This window comes from Lygodium microphyllum, chromosome 12 (genome assembly GCF_053477565.2).
Source record: "Lygodium microphyllum isolate KBCC chromosome 12, Lygodium_microphyllum_v1.1.10, whole genome shotgun sequence".
Taxonomy (NCBI): Eukaryota; Viridiplantae; Streptophyta; class Polypodiopsida; order Schizaeales; family Lygodiaceae; genus Lygodium; species Lygodium microphyllum.
Window position 1 is genome coordinate 126,482,695 of NC_141146.1, and position 12,930 is coordinate 126,495,624.

A 12,930-nucleotide genomic window follows, 5' to 3' on the forward strand; every position below is an offset into this window, starting at 1 on the left:
CTTCCTACTAGCAGTAGGAGCTCGTGATGCTTGGAGAGACCAAGCTTTCCATAGGAGGGAAAGGTTGTTGGACTTCTCTTGGGGATACAAGCGGCTGGACGGAGTCTTGGAGCGGTTGGACAGGTTCTATGTGGGAGAGTGGGGATGCTCTCGTGGAGGCCAGATAGGTCAGTTCGCTAGCACCACTCTGTCCGATCACTGCTCGGTCCTATCCCTGACTCGATCTACAGGAGGGAGGAGGTGAAGAGATAGATTGAGCAGAATTGGACTAGGGAGTGGGGGCAGGAAGGACTAGATTGCAGAGGAGGTCGTAGAGATCCTAGCTGAGTCGAGCAGTATTTGCTAGGAGGCAGCCCTACAGGCTAGGCAACAGAGTTGGGAGGAGGAGAGAGCACTCCGACGCGACCTTGTAGCCACGCAAAGATTATTACAGGACGCACCAAGGGATCCCATCCTCCAAGCATAGGAGGTGTGCACACGAGTAGCCATCACCGGCCTAGAGAACAGGTGCTCGGAGTTCTCATTCCGCACCTCAACAACCTTCTAGGTGCAAAAGGGGGATACGATGTGCAGGGAGTTTCTTCAGGCACACTAGCCCCATGCCTTCGGGATCAGTATGGAGGATTCACTCTAGCCCAGACGAGGTGATGGAGATTGCCACCGACTACTACAAATGCCTTTTCTAGCAGGAGATAGGCTCACCTAGAGGACAGCATTGCTGACAGCATGTTTGGAATCACATCCCATCCCTCATCACAGAGGAGATGGGACGCTCCCTCCTAGACTCCTTCACAGAGACGGAATTAGAGGAGGCTTTCCAAACGGGAAAAAATGCCTTGGAGAGGATGGTCTCTCTAAGGCCTTCTTCACCACCTAGTGGGAGGTAGTGAAGGACCCCTTTCTATTGGCTTTCCAGGAGATTTTCAGTTCAAGTTGGATGCCAAGGAGTCTATCGGCAGGTCTTATCAGAAGGAATTAGAGGAGGCTTTCCAAACGGGAAAAAATGCCTTGGAGAGGATGGTCTCTCTAAGGCCTTCTTCACCACCTAGTGGGAGGTAGTGAAGGATCCCTTTCTACTGGCTTTCCAGGAGATTTTCAGTTCAGGTTGGATGCCAAGGAGTCTATCGGCAGGTCTTATCAGTCTCCTCCCCAAAGGGAGAGACTAGTTGGAGCTATCTCAATGGAGACCGATCACCCTGTTGCCACTTGCCTATAAGGCACTAGCAAAGATCAGGAGGGGGTACAGATTGGCGAGCGCCCCCACATCCAGTGGGCTGGTTGGGAGGCCAGCCCGGCTTGCACCATTAAAACCTGGCTAGAGGTGTACAGGCTGGTGGATGAGGAGGTGTTGCAGCGGGCATTAGGTTACTAGAGAGGAGTCGGATTGAGGAGAAGGGAGATCGACGCAGCAATACCTTAGAAGTGGCTTGGCCCCTAGGTACGAGACACAGTAGAGCTCACGGAGGTATGGACCGCTAAGCTTTCATCGATAGGTACCCCCCTACACGTGGCAAGTAGAGTGGGCGGAGTCCCACATGGGACCTTCTTCACCGTGAAAGAGGGGGGGCATCTAGCCCTTGACAAAGGGCAACAGGATGAGGGGATAGCTGTCCTTTTGTGGAGGAGGATTTAGGTGGTGGGCCTTTAGGGGAAGACATAGCGTCTAGACCCCTAAGTTTTCTGGGAGGAGCTCCGAGAGTGGCGCCTTTGGATTTGGGAGGGTAGACCACTTGATGAGTTGGAGTGGGATCTAGGAGAGTGGCTATGGCCGGCCACTACGGTCGCCAAGAAGCCACTATGGTTCCTGGAGTACACAGCCAGGATTGGCAGAAACGTACTAATGCAGGACCTGGACTGAGTGCTGTTGCGCAACAAGTACTGGGTGGAGCACAACATCAGGGATGCTTTCCGACGGACTTTTTGGCACTGCCTATGGGACAGCTAGAGGCCGAGGAGGGTATCGTATTTCGTATGGTTGGTGGCACATGGAGGCCTAGCGGTAGGAAGTTGGTTAGCCCAGATGTAGGTCGTGTGAGGCGGCGTAGCTAGTGTGGAGAGGAGCATGCTGCATCCTCCGCCGCATAGCACCCAGCCTTGGATGTATCTCATGGGGAGCTTTCTACTGGCAGGTAGTAAGCCAGGGTCATCACCTTCTGTACGAGGTTGGGATGCAAGACACGATCTTCCTTGTTGAGGCTGGGTCATGTGCAGTAATCAGCTTGGAGGCTCTACCCATCCGCCAAGTATTGGAGCCCACAATAGACCGCTCTGAGGTATGGGAGATCATTGGGAGTCTTATTGATGGCATATCTAGAAGGCGCGGTGCTAGGAGGTTTTTGGCGGGGAGAATCTTTCAGTACAGTCAACTTTAGCAGAGCTTTGGACCTCCATCATCCACTCCGTCCATGGTCGATGGGACCAGGTGTAGGGCGAGTCTCGAGCTTGGTAGGAGCTCCAATCTCATTTCATGTGCACTTTGGGCGGCCAAGACCTGTTTTTATATATCTGTGACTCTGATCAGCTCCAGCTAGTCTGTTGAACATGAGCACTTCCTTGTACTCGGTTTTTTCTCTGGCTTGCTCCCTCAGGAGGACTTACTTCCCTAGCATATGGCAATTTCCTTTGTGTCTTTGCTATGACTTGTGTAACTCTTTAGTGGTTTCGTACTGAGATTTTACACACGATGGCTTAGAGCCATCGTGTATCTTGTAATCATGTAAACTTGTACATTTTTTCGTAATTAATACAATTACCTTTTATGAAAAAAAAAAGAGAAGGGTCTTTTACGAAAAAAAAAAGGGAGAGAAGGATAAGGCTGGCCTAGGTTGCACCATTTCTGACACCGTCTACATCGCCTTGACACTGCCTGCACCTTCGATTTGATTATGTAAGGATGACTTCTCCTACCAGCGATGAAATGGAAAGTGATACTCTGGCTCTGCAATCTAATGGCATCAACATGGCCTTTCTCGATTAGTAGATTGGGCAAGGGAATGACAAAGACTTCGTTGATCCGGATGGCGATTCCTTGGCTGATGAACTCCGGCCATTGCAGGATAGTGAAGACATGGCTAAACATCATAGGATGTCAGTTGAAGAACCGGTCTTGAGTCCAAATTCGTCTCAACTAGAGGTACATGTTTCATATTCATAGCCCAATGGATCTTTACAATTCATGTTGGCCACTGCGAATCATCTTATGTCAGAATATGTCCATCATAATGAGGATAGAGCTAACGCACTAGCAAATGGGGATCAAGTAGTTGCAGTCATGGGAACCGACTTGGTTCTACAATGGATAGTTGCTTTCCATGAGAGGGCAACCATATTTGATTTTACTGGAAGGACCCCTTTGATCACCAGAATTTGTGCTTGGCTGCAGTCTATGCTTGCCAGTTTTGAACAGTGCTCTGAAGAAGTTTTAGGGCATATGCAGGTTCCCCTAGTGGAAAAGATTTATGATGGCCCGAAAGGGTTCTTTGAGGTTCTTTTTCGTTCCGTAGAAGTACGGGCTCTTATTATGCAATGCATTCCTTTGTTTATGGATTGGCAACTAGTTTATGTGGTCCCTTGAAGGCCCATGGTTGAGTTTCAGGAGGTGCTGAGACAGGCATGCCCCATTTGGGTAGAGGTGGTGGATTTCCCTGCGCATCTCTGGAGACTTCTCCCTTTGGTTTTGAGAACCATTGGGAGGTTTTGGTGGAACCTTGGCTGGCTTTCCTTAATCGGAATAGGGCATGTATACTTTGGAATACAAGGAAATCTTGCTCGATGAAGATTCGTTTTGAGGTTCCAGGGCTACAAACGTTGGTGTATGAGTTGAAATGGGGTACTTTTGCAGGACACTGTTTTAGATGTGGCCAGCTGGGCCATTTCATTTCGGAATGTGACAAAAATATGAAGGTAGGGCAATGCTCTATGGACTCATATATGGAAATGCAAGACCACCTCCCTCAACAGACGATTCAAAAGCCCGTGGCTGATCCTGAGTAGCTTTTTCAACATGATCGTAATGAAGGCAAGAAGGACGTTTTCCATGCTGATGGGAAGCGTGCTTCGCTTGTGGGTGGGCAGAACTTGCCTCTTCAGGAGGATTCCTAGGTTACAGTTGTTCGTCGTAATGCAAGAAAGGATTCTTGCTCCACTCCTGCTCATCTTCCACCACCCCCTATCACTCAAACCTTTCAATGTAGAGGAAAGGGGTTTTATACGAAACCCCAATCTTTGCGTGCTTCGGCAGTAGAAGATAAAAGGCCTTTTGATTCTGCTTTGCGCTTTGATGCGTTTGGGAGGCTTGTGCCTCCTCAGGATGTGTTCCGCTCACAGCAACAACACTTCCCTTCTCGTGCTTCCATTGCCGGCTTGCAGAGGGCAGATCTTGTTGATGTTATTCGAGGTGAAATGGAGAGATTCCAGGCTGCCAAGGCTATTGATGTAAAAGGAAAAGGAAAAGCGGCGGTTCAATAGTTCTTTTCATTTGTGATTCATTATGAAAATTGCTCTGTGGAATGTGAAAGGTATTTCTTCAGGCAAAAAGCAGTACCGGTTGTGGAAAGTGGTGCTAGATGGAAAACGGGATGTTTTTTGTGTGTTGGAGCATAAACAACACGCTTTGGCTGGATCTTCATATGTATATAAGGATTATGCAGTTTTCTTTAGTGGTCGTCCTCTGCACAGATTGGGAGTTATGTTGGCGGTCAAATCCTCCCTACATCCATCGTTGGTCTCTCAAGGCCCTCGTGGCCAATTTTTGATTCTTGAAATAATTTATGAGGGTGAGGTTTTGTGGATTGTAGGTGTGTATGCTCCTTCTATTGCAAGGGAACGTCGTCAGCTTTGGGAAGACTTGCACTGCCTTCCCATGGCTCATCAAGGCTTTGTTAAGGATGATTTTAATACCTGTGTTTCTGTGGATTAGGCGATCTCTCTGCATTCGGTTACGGATGGTCTTGAGAGACAGGCTTGGGATGCTCTTGCAGCAGCATCTTTGAAACAGGACATGTGGTCTTGGATGTATCCATCACAAGCTGGATACACTTATCGTTCTTTTCAGCATCCAAACACTTGGGCCAGACTGGATAGGATATATGTCTGACAAAGTGATCCTTTTCTTCCTGTAGTCATCGATATGCGAGTGGAAAAACAGCATGTTTTGTCAGATCATTACCCTTTGGACTTGGAAATGAGCCATAGACCTGTTCATGCATTTAAGGCCCTCTTTGCCCATTTGCCTCTTCGGTTTAATCAATCTTTTTTGCAACAAAATCAGTTTATGGAAGGTGTTCAGCACTGATAGCCTCTTTTAGCTTGAGGGTCCTATCTATAGGGATGGAAGCATGGGCGGTTTTTAGGGATAATGCATGAGTGTTATCCCGACAATATGGTATTCAGCATGCTTCCTCGTTTCAAGATGAATTGCAGCAAGCTTAATCCTTATTACCTCATTCCTTGTCTTTGTGTCAGACTGGGGATTCCAATGATGACTTGCTCACATGCATTGAATGGCTGAAAGGCAGGGTCCAATCTCTTCAAGAAGAGGAATATGCAAAATACAAACTGTTGGCCAGAGCTGAAGCTTTACATGATAACAATTGTCAAACTCATCATTTTTTTGCTTGTCTGCATCAGAAATATGCCCGGGAAAATATTGTGCGCTTAAAGGATGGGCAAGGTGATTTGGTGACCGACCTTGCCTCTATTATTCGGATGACTGTTGACTTTTATAGGGCCTTGTTGGGTCCGCAAGAGATTCTTTCTGATGCTGTTCTCTCTGCTCAAACATATATTTGTGACATGGTTAGTAATCAGGTCAAACCAAAATGGGTGAATCTCATGGAGGCTGATATTTCTGAAGATGAAGTGGAAAAAGTGCTGTCTCACTTGCCTCGAAGAAAAAGTCCAAGCTAGGATGGGCTTTCTAATGAGCTGTTTTCAGCCCATGTGCAACTGCTTAAGGACCCATTAACTCGCTTATGTCAGCAGGTGTGGAACTCTGGTATGATGCCTACGGATTGGAAGATTGCTATCATCAGGTTGTAGCCCAAGGTTCCCTCTCCGACCTCTTTGAAACAATGGAGACCCATTTCTGTTATGGGATCATTATATAAAATCTTCTCCAAAATTATTGCCAACAGATTGTACAAAGTTTTTCCGCACCTCATTCATCCACGTCAATACAGTTTTATTAAAGGTCGGAATATAATGCATAACATTTTGAATGTTCAACTCGAAATTGACTATGCCAAAGCTTCTAGCTAGCAAGTTGTTATGCTTCAGTTGGATATTGAGAAGGCTTTTGATCATGTCAGCTGGTCTTTCTTACGGCAATTAATGTCTACAATGGGGTTTGGACCCCGTATGATTTCTCTAGTTGATACTATTAGTCAGGGTGCTGTGGCCCGGATTGCTCTTAATGGAGGGATTACGGAGGAAATTGCCTATCTTGGTCCCTTCAGCAAGGCTGTCCTCTTAGCCCTTTGCTGTTTGCTTTGGTAACTCACCCCATGCTCTCATTACTAGATAAGTTGGCAGCTCAAGGTCAGACAATTGGCTTGACTCTTCTTGGCGGTGACCAACTTGTGGGTCAATCTTTGGCAGATGATTCTTTTATGTTACTTAAGGCGGATCGTATTAATGTTAACCGGGCATTGGTGGCCTGGAATCTTTTTGCTTTGGCATCGAGTCTTCACATTAATACTCAGAAATCCACCCTTCTCTCTCGCAGAATGATTTGCACACCTTGGGCTGGAATGGCATTGTGATCACAAGGGGTAATATAACCAGACACTTGGGATATCCTATTGGTGTGGAGGTTGCTCCCCAAGCCTTGCTGGATTGGATGGCCTCTCGAATTCATGACAAGTTCATGTATTGGAAAATTTGTTGCAAGAAGAAATACTGGCTTCTTCGAGGTTATTGGATTGGCCACTAAAAGATTTGTAGCGAGAAGTTCAATCGGATGGCTAGGTTCGGGTTGAAGACAGTCCGTGATGGTGTTATTCCTGGGCAGCCCCGTCTTTATTCCTTTAGGCGTATTCGTCAGTATTTTAGGGTGCCTCATGGATACAAGGACATTTGGTCATCCATCCAGAACAGTCTTTAGAGGTTCTTTCCTTTGCCTACATTACACCCATTGGATCCTTGGCATGACTGGATGTTTGTGCTTCTTGATGATTTTGGGAAAAGGTCAACTAATCAAATACATCATCAGATGGTGGAAGCCAAGAAATGGGTCATGGGGAAAGTGAATAGGTTATGGCATCGTAGGGACAGTAAAATGAAGTGGCGGGAAAGGTTTATCCAGCTTTGAAAGTCTAAGGTCCTGTATCAAGGAAAAGTGTAAATGTGGCGATTGCTCGTTGGGGGTCTTCCAACGGGTGAAGTGCTCCGTGCTCGAAAGATCTTTGTTGGGCGTTGTGTTTTGCTTCACCTCTTTGTCTCTTGCCCTGTGACACGATAGATCTGGAATTTCATTTCCTGTGTGTGGTTCTCGGTGACTCAGCACCGCCTATCGGTTCATTCGTGGATTATGGGAAATATGTCCTCTATGCCCTCTTTGAGTTCAGATTGTTCCTGCCTATTTCATTTCCTTACATGGACAGCCCTATGGCATATATGGCATACTCGCAATGCCTTTATTTTTGATGCAGCATCGAGCATCCATGGGAATGTGGCCCGTGCGCGTGGAATAGTGTTATGGCAAATCTCCTCTATGATGTCAGTGGACCTAGTTCTTTTGGATATTGTTGCTCCCTGGCTAGCAATTGTTCGCTCTATTCTAGTTGTTCCTTCTGTCTGATCTATTAGTATTGTTCATGTAATAGGTTGTTTTGGTTGTTCTGAGAGCCTATAGGCCTCGTGTACATAGTAGTTACACAAAGAGTGAGAGAGATAGAGTGTGCTGACCTGATGGTCTGATGTAAATATCATAGTTGCCTCCGTACATGGTACGGAATAGTCCGTACGGTACCGTACAATACGATTTTGTACGATAAAACAGGCCTCTTTCAGCAACCTAGCCTGCACGTCCTCGTTTTGTGTTTCTTGGGTTCCCGCGTACCGCATTTCGCACTTTTCTTGCACTGTTGTGCTTTTTGGGGGGGTGGGAAGCCTTGGATACCTCACCCCACCCCCCTTTTCCAAATTCCAGCCATTCAAAACTTAAAAAGTGCTCCTCTTTGGATTCCTTCCAGGCTCCAGCTTGCAGCCCTCTCTTTGGATTCCTTCTCTCTTTAGACTTTGACTGTTTGAACTTTGAACTTTGACCCTTCTCTCATCTACAAAAGGTGCTTCTCTCCTCCATGCTTCCACACCAATTCAGCAAGCACTTATAGTTACCATTCTCATCTTCCTCTTTCCTGCACCCTATCAAAGGATTTTCCATTCTCAAATCTCATCTCCCATCCCCTCGGGCCTCTATCCCGCAGGCCACACCCTATCAAAGCATTTGCCATTCTCATCTCCCATTCCCTCTCTCTCACTCTTGCTCTTTCAACCTTACCCCACAACTTTACCCCAACCCTCGGGCCTCTCGAGTCTCCCTCCCTTTCAACTTTCAAGACTCAAGTTTCAAGAGTTGAGAGTCGAGACTCAAGCATCTCTCTCACTCTCTCTCTCTTTTTTCGTAAAAGGTAATTGTATTAATTACGAAAAAAGGTACAAGATTACATGATTACATGATTACAAGAGACACGAGGGCCCTAGGCCAACGTGTGGGAAATCCCCGTACTAATGCACTAAAAAGGTTACACCAATCATGGCAACGACCCAAAGGCAATTGCCATATGCCAGGGATGCAAATCCTCCCGAGGGAGCAAGTCGGAGTGTCGAATGAGATCTAGCTGCCAATGCAAGAGCCCTTTAAGCCTTGCAATATGTCTCGGTACATTAGGGGCCGAATCAAAGAGAAAAGCATTGCGCGTGGTCCAAATGTGCCAGCATCCCCAGTATCTGAAAAAGTGAAATAAGATCTGCATATGTAGCTGTGGCGGTGTGGGGTACTTTGGGCGCACAAAAACCCAATCGAAAGGAGTTAGTGAGGACCCCACCACCGCGCGCCAGATTTGCGACAAGAGTAACCAGATATTCTTGGCGAGCGGGCAAAAAAGAAAACGATGTCGGGCCGATTCCGCAATAGTGGTACAGAAGAAACAATTGCCATTTGAGATTCGATGCTTGGAAAGGGCCGAGGCAAGAGGAAGACCACCAATCATTACCCGCCAAAGAAAGACTTTGCATTTGAAAGGTGCCTTATTCAGCCAGCCCTCCATCAGCGTCGCCTGCCACCATGACAGTGATTTCCGCAGTCCCCAAACAGTATTAGCTTTCACACCCAGCCATTGGTGATCTTGAATGAGAAGATGATACACCTGATTAGTAGAGGCCTTTTCCAGACTCAACCGGCCTGCAAGGTCCCAGTCTTGCCAAGGACGATCCACAGCCAGGGCAGGAAAGGGTTGCCTACCCTGAAGCTCCAACAAAAGCTTTTTCCATAAACCACGGTATCCGCGCGGGATCCTAAAAAGTCTCCTAGCAGTCCGAAACGATGCGAGGACATTGCGAGTGGCAAGGGTAGCATCCGCAATCGAAGTCATACCTAAACGGGCCATGAGGTTAAATCTCGGTCTGAGCTGATGTTTGTCTTCCCATGAAAGTAATCTGGATACTGCCAACAATTCCAGCTGAAAGGAGTCAGTCTGCAAGTGGTCCCCTATTGGATGCCAACGGGCCTTTTGGAGCACCACTTTCCAAGAGCCAACCAAGTGCAGTAACAACGAGGAAGAGGGACTGGAAAATCGAGAGTCAGCATTAAGGACATGCCACCAGGAGGCCCGAAGCCGTGTGTTACCATGGCGTAGCCCGCTGTCCTCAAGAAAATAACGGGCTATGATGGTCCACGGGTGATGATCCACACACATGGCACGAAAAAGAGACCAACGAAGAGCCAACATATGAGTTTCTACATCCAAAATAGCGCCACCTCCCATGCGTTTAGGGGTACATGTATGTGACCATGAAATCCATGAAATGCCTGCCTGTAGGGAATCATTCTTCCATAGCATGAAACGAATGGGATGAGTGAGAGCCTTCAAAGTAGTAGGCGTCCACGGCAGCAATGGCAGGAAATACGTTAGCATTGGTAGCATAATTGTCTGAGCCACTTTGAGGTGCACATGGAATGGCCACGATTGCGACTTCCAATACATAAACTTCGCCGCCAGTTTTTGTGAAATCCACTCCAGTAGGTCCTTTGGCCGTACATCCACTCCCAACGGGTATCCAAGATGCCGGACAATGGATCCACGGGAAACCACCTGGCCCTGCCAGCCTAATGACTGTAAATCAGGCTCCGTGCAACTGAGAATGGCCGACTTAAAGGCATTGATGCGAAGACCAGAGGCCTGACCAAAGAGCGTCCAAACATCTAATGCCTTTCGAATGTTGTCCCTGTCTGCCCGCAAAATCATAAAGGTGCCATCAGCTAAAGATTGGCTAATGAAGTGCTGCCCCAAAGGAAGAGACAATCCTGCCACCTGAGCAGACGCCGCCATTGAGGATAACATTGAAAGGACTGGGTGAGTCGCCAGGCAAAGAAGAGAGGACTCAAAGGGCAACCCTGTCTGACCGAGCGTGCAAGGACAAATGGCTCTGTAACCCCACCATTGAGCATAACTCTTGAAGAAGCCGTAGCACTAATGGTGTAGATCAATCGGGACATCCGGGTACCAAAGCCCATAGCAGACATGAGATCTGCAATGAAAGACCAGTCCACATAGTCAAACGCCTTTTCCAAGTCCAATTGAATCAATACCACTTCCTGACTGGAGTGCCGCGCATAGTCAATAGCCATTTGCACATTCAAGATATTATGCAGAATGTTGCGGCCCTTGATGAAACCATATTGGAGAGGATGCACAATAGCTGGAAGGTGCTTGTGAAGCCGATTCGCCAGCACTTTGGAGAAGATTTTATACATCGAGCCCATAAAAGAAATTGGTCTCCAGTGTTGCAGCTTTGACGGCGAAGGGACCTTGGGAATCAGTTTGATAAGGCCTTGTTTCCATGAGGAAGGCATGACCCCTGTTTCCCAAACCTGCTGACACATGACTGCCAAAGGCTTCACCAACTGCGTGGCTGAGTTCTCAAAGAATTCATTGGTAAGACCATCCCAATCAGGACTTTTATCCTTAGGCAGGTGCAACAAAACATCCATAACCTCCTCCTCGCAAATATCTGCCTCCAAAGTGGCTTGCATATCAAGTGGAACCTGCTGGCGGACCAGATGATAGAAGACCGAGCAGGCATGCGTAACCTGGCTAGAAGGCGAGGGAGAAGAACCAAGAAGTTCCATAAAATAATTTCTGCACATAGTGACAATGGTCGGCGGATCAGTGACCATGCGACCTTCCGAATCCTAGAGTCTAGTCATATTTTCGCGAGCCGGAGAAGCATGCAAGGTGCGAAAGAGCTTATGAGACTGGCAGGCACTATCTTGCAATGTGTCAGTCAAGTTATGCAGCTTGGCCTGCTGATAAGATTTCAACTGAAAAACTTGAATAAGATGGGCCAAACGCCTTTCCAGTGACAGCAGAAAATCATCATCTGGGGAATCCACGAGCAAGGAACGGACCAAAGCCAGTAAGTCCTCTGTTGCATGTCGACGTCGCCGACAAAGAGAGGCATGATGAAGCCCATACTGCCGAGCAACCCGCTGCACATTAGAGAGCAGCCGTGCAAATGCAGCTAAGCCATCAGAGGCGAAGTCCAATAAGAACCTCTCAATCAATTGCTGCATATAGCCCTAAAAAATTGGATGCTTTAAATAAGAGGAGTTGAAACGTAAAGGGAGCCTATCCAGCAACTGCATAAAAGGTGCAATAGATTGTGCCCGCATCTCAAGCTGGAGGGGAAAATGGTCCGACAACGCATATTGCTGCAAGACCTTCATTTCCAGCATCTCGGGAAGAAAATCATCCCCTTGCATGATATACATTCGGTCCAACCGCGACCAAGTAGTTGCATATTGTGTGGAATGAAAAGTAAAGCCTAAAAAAGAAGGGTGAAGCCACGACCAAAGATCTTGCTTAAGCACGCGCAAAGCAAAGGAATTCCACACCCGGCTTTCCGGCGTATCCATTACCGAATGCCTTGAAGTGGACTGAGAAGAGTCAACACACATATTGAAATCTCCCATCAAAAATCCCCTTCGGCCAAGTGACATGGAGCCCTGCAAAGTCAATCAAAGATCCTGTCGGGATGCGGGATCATTCGGAGCATAGAGGCCCAGCAACCATAAAATCTCTCCTTCAAATAAGACTTCGATTACTAGAAAGCGGCCTTGCACATCATTTTTGACAAGAACAGGCTGGTATTTCTCATGGACAATCATCAACACGCCCGAATAGTGTGTAGCATGTATCCCTGCATAAAACAGACGGAAGCCATGACAATCCACAAATTTCCCTGCTTCAGCGTGACTTTTGTGTTCAACTGCACACAATACATCCCACTAGTTCTCATGCAAGACAGTCCACATGGCATGTTGCTTATGGCGAGAGCAAATGCCTCGCACATTCCACGTGGCTATCTTCATATATCTTCAAAAAAGGAAGTCAGGAACGAGGCGCCTGTTGCCTCGATTTCACCTTTTCCGCGAGAGCATCTAGGACACCCTCATCCAGAAAGTCAGCCAATACTGCAAACGAATTCTGGCGACCTGCTTTAGAGGTAGAGGAAAAATCCACTGCCTTGGGAGTGGCGCGGGGATAACGCCGATCCCAGGGTGTAATCACATTACCTTTTGTATCAAACGCCAGCTTAGCACGTGGACCCTTGGGGCCGTCTGTATAGGCTTTCCTTGTAGACTGATTACGGTGGGCAGACAGGGCCATAGTACGCGCAGCCGGCTGTGAAGTGAACATTTCTTTCCTG

The 12,930-nt window shown here is 47.4% G+C and overlaps 1 protein-coding gene across 4 annotated transcripts in view; it reads right to left on the minus strand.

The window, feature by feature from the left end:
* LOC148028236 (DEAD/DEAH box helicase) overlaps nucleotides 1–12,930 on the minus strand; it is a 226,443-nt gene that overhangs the window by 30,439 nt on the left and 183,074 nt on the right. The window lies entirely within an intron of this gene.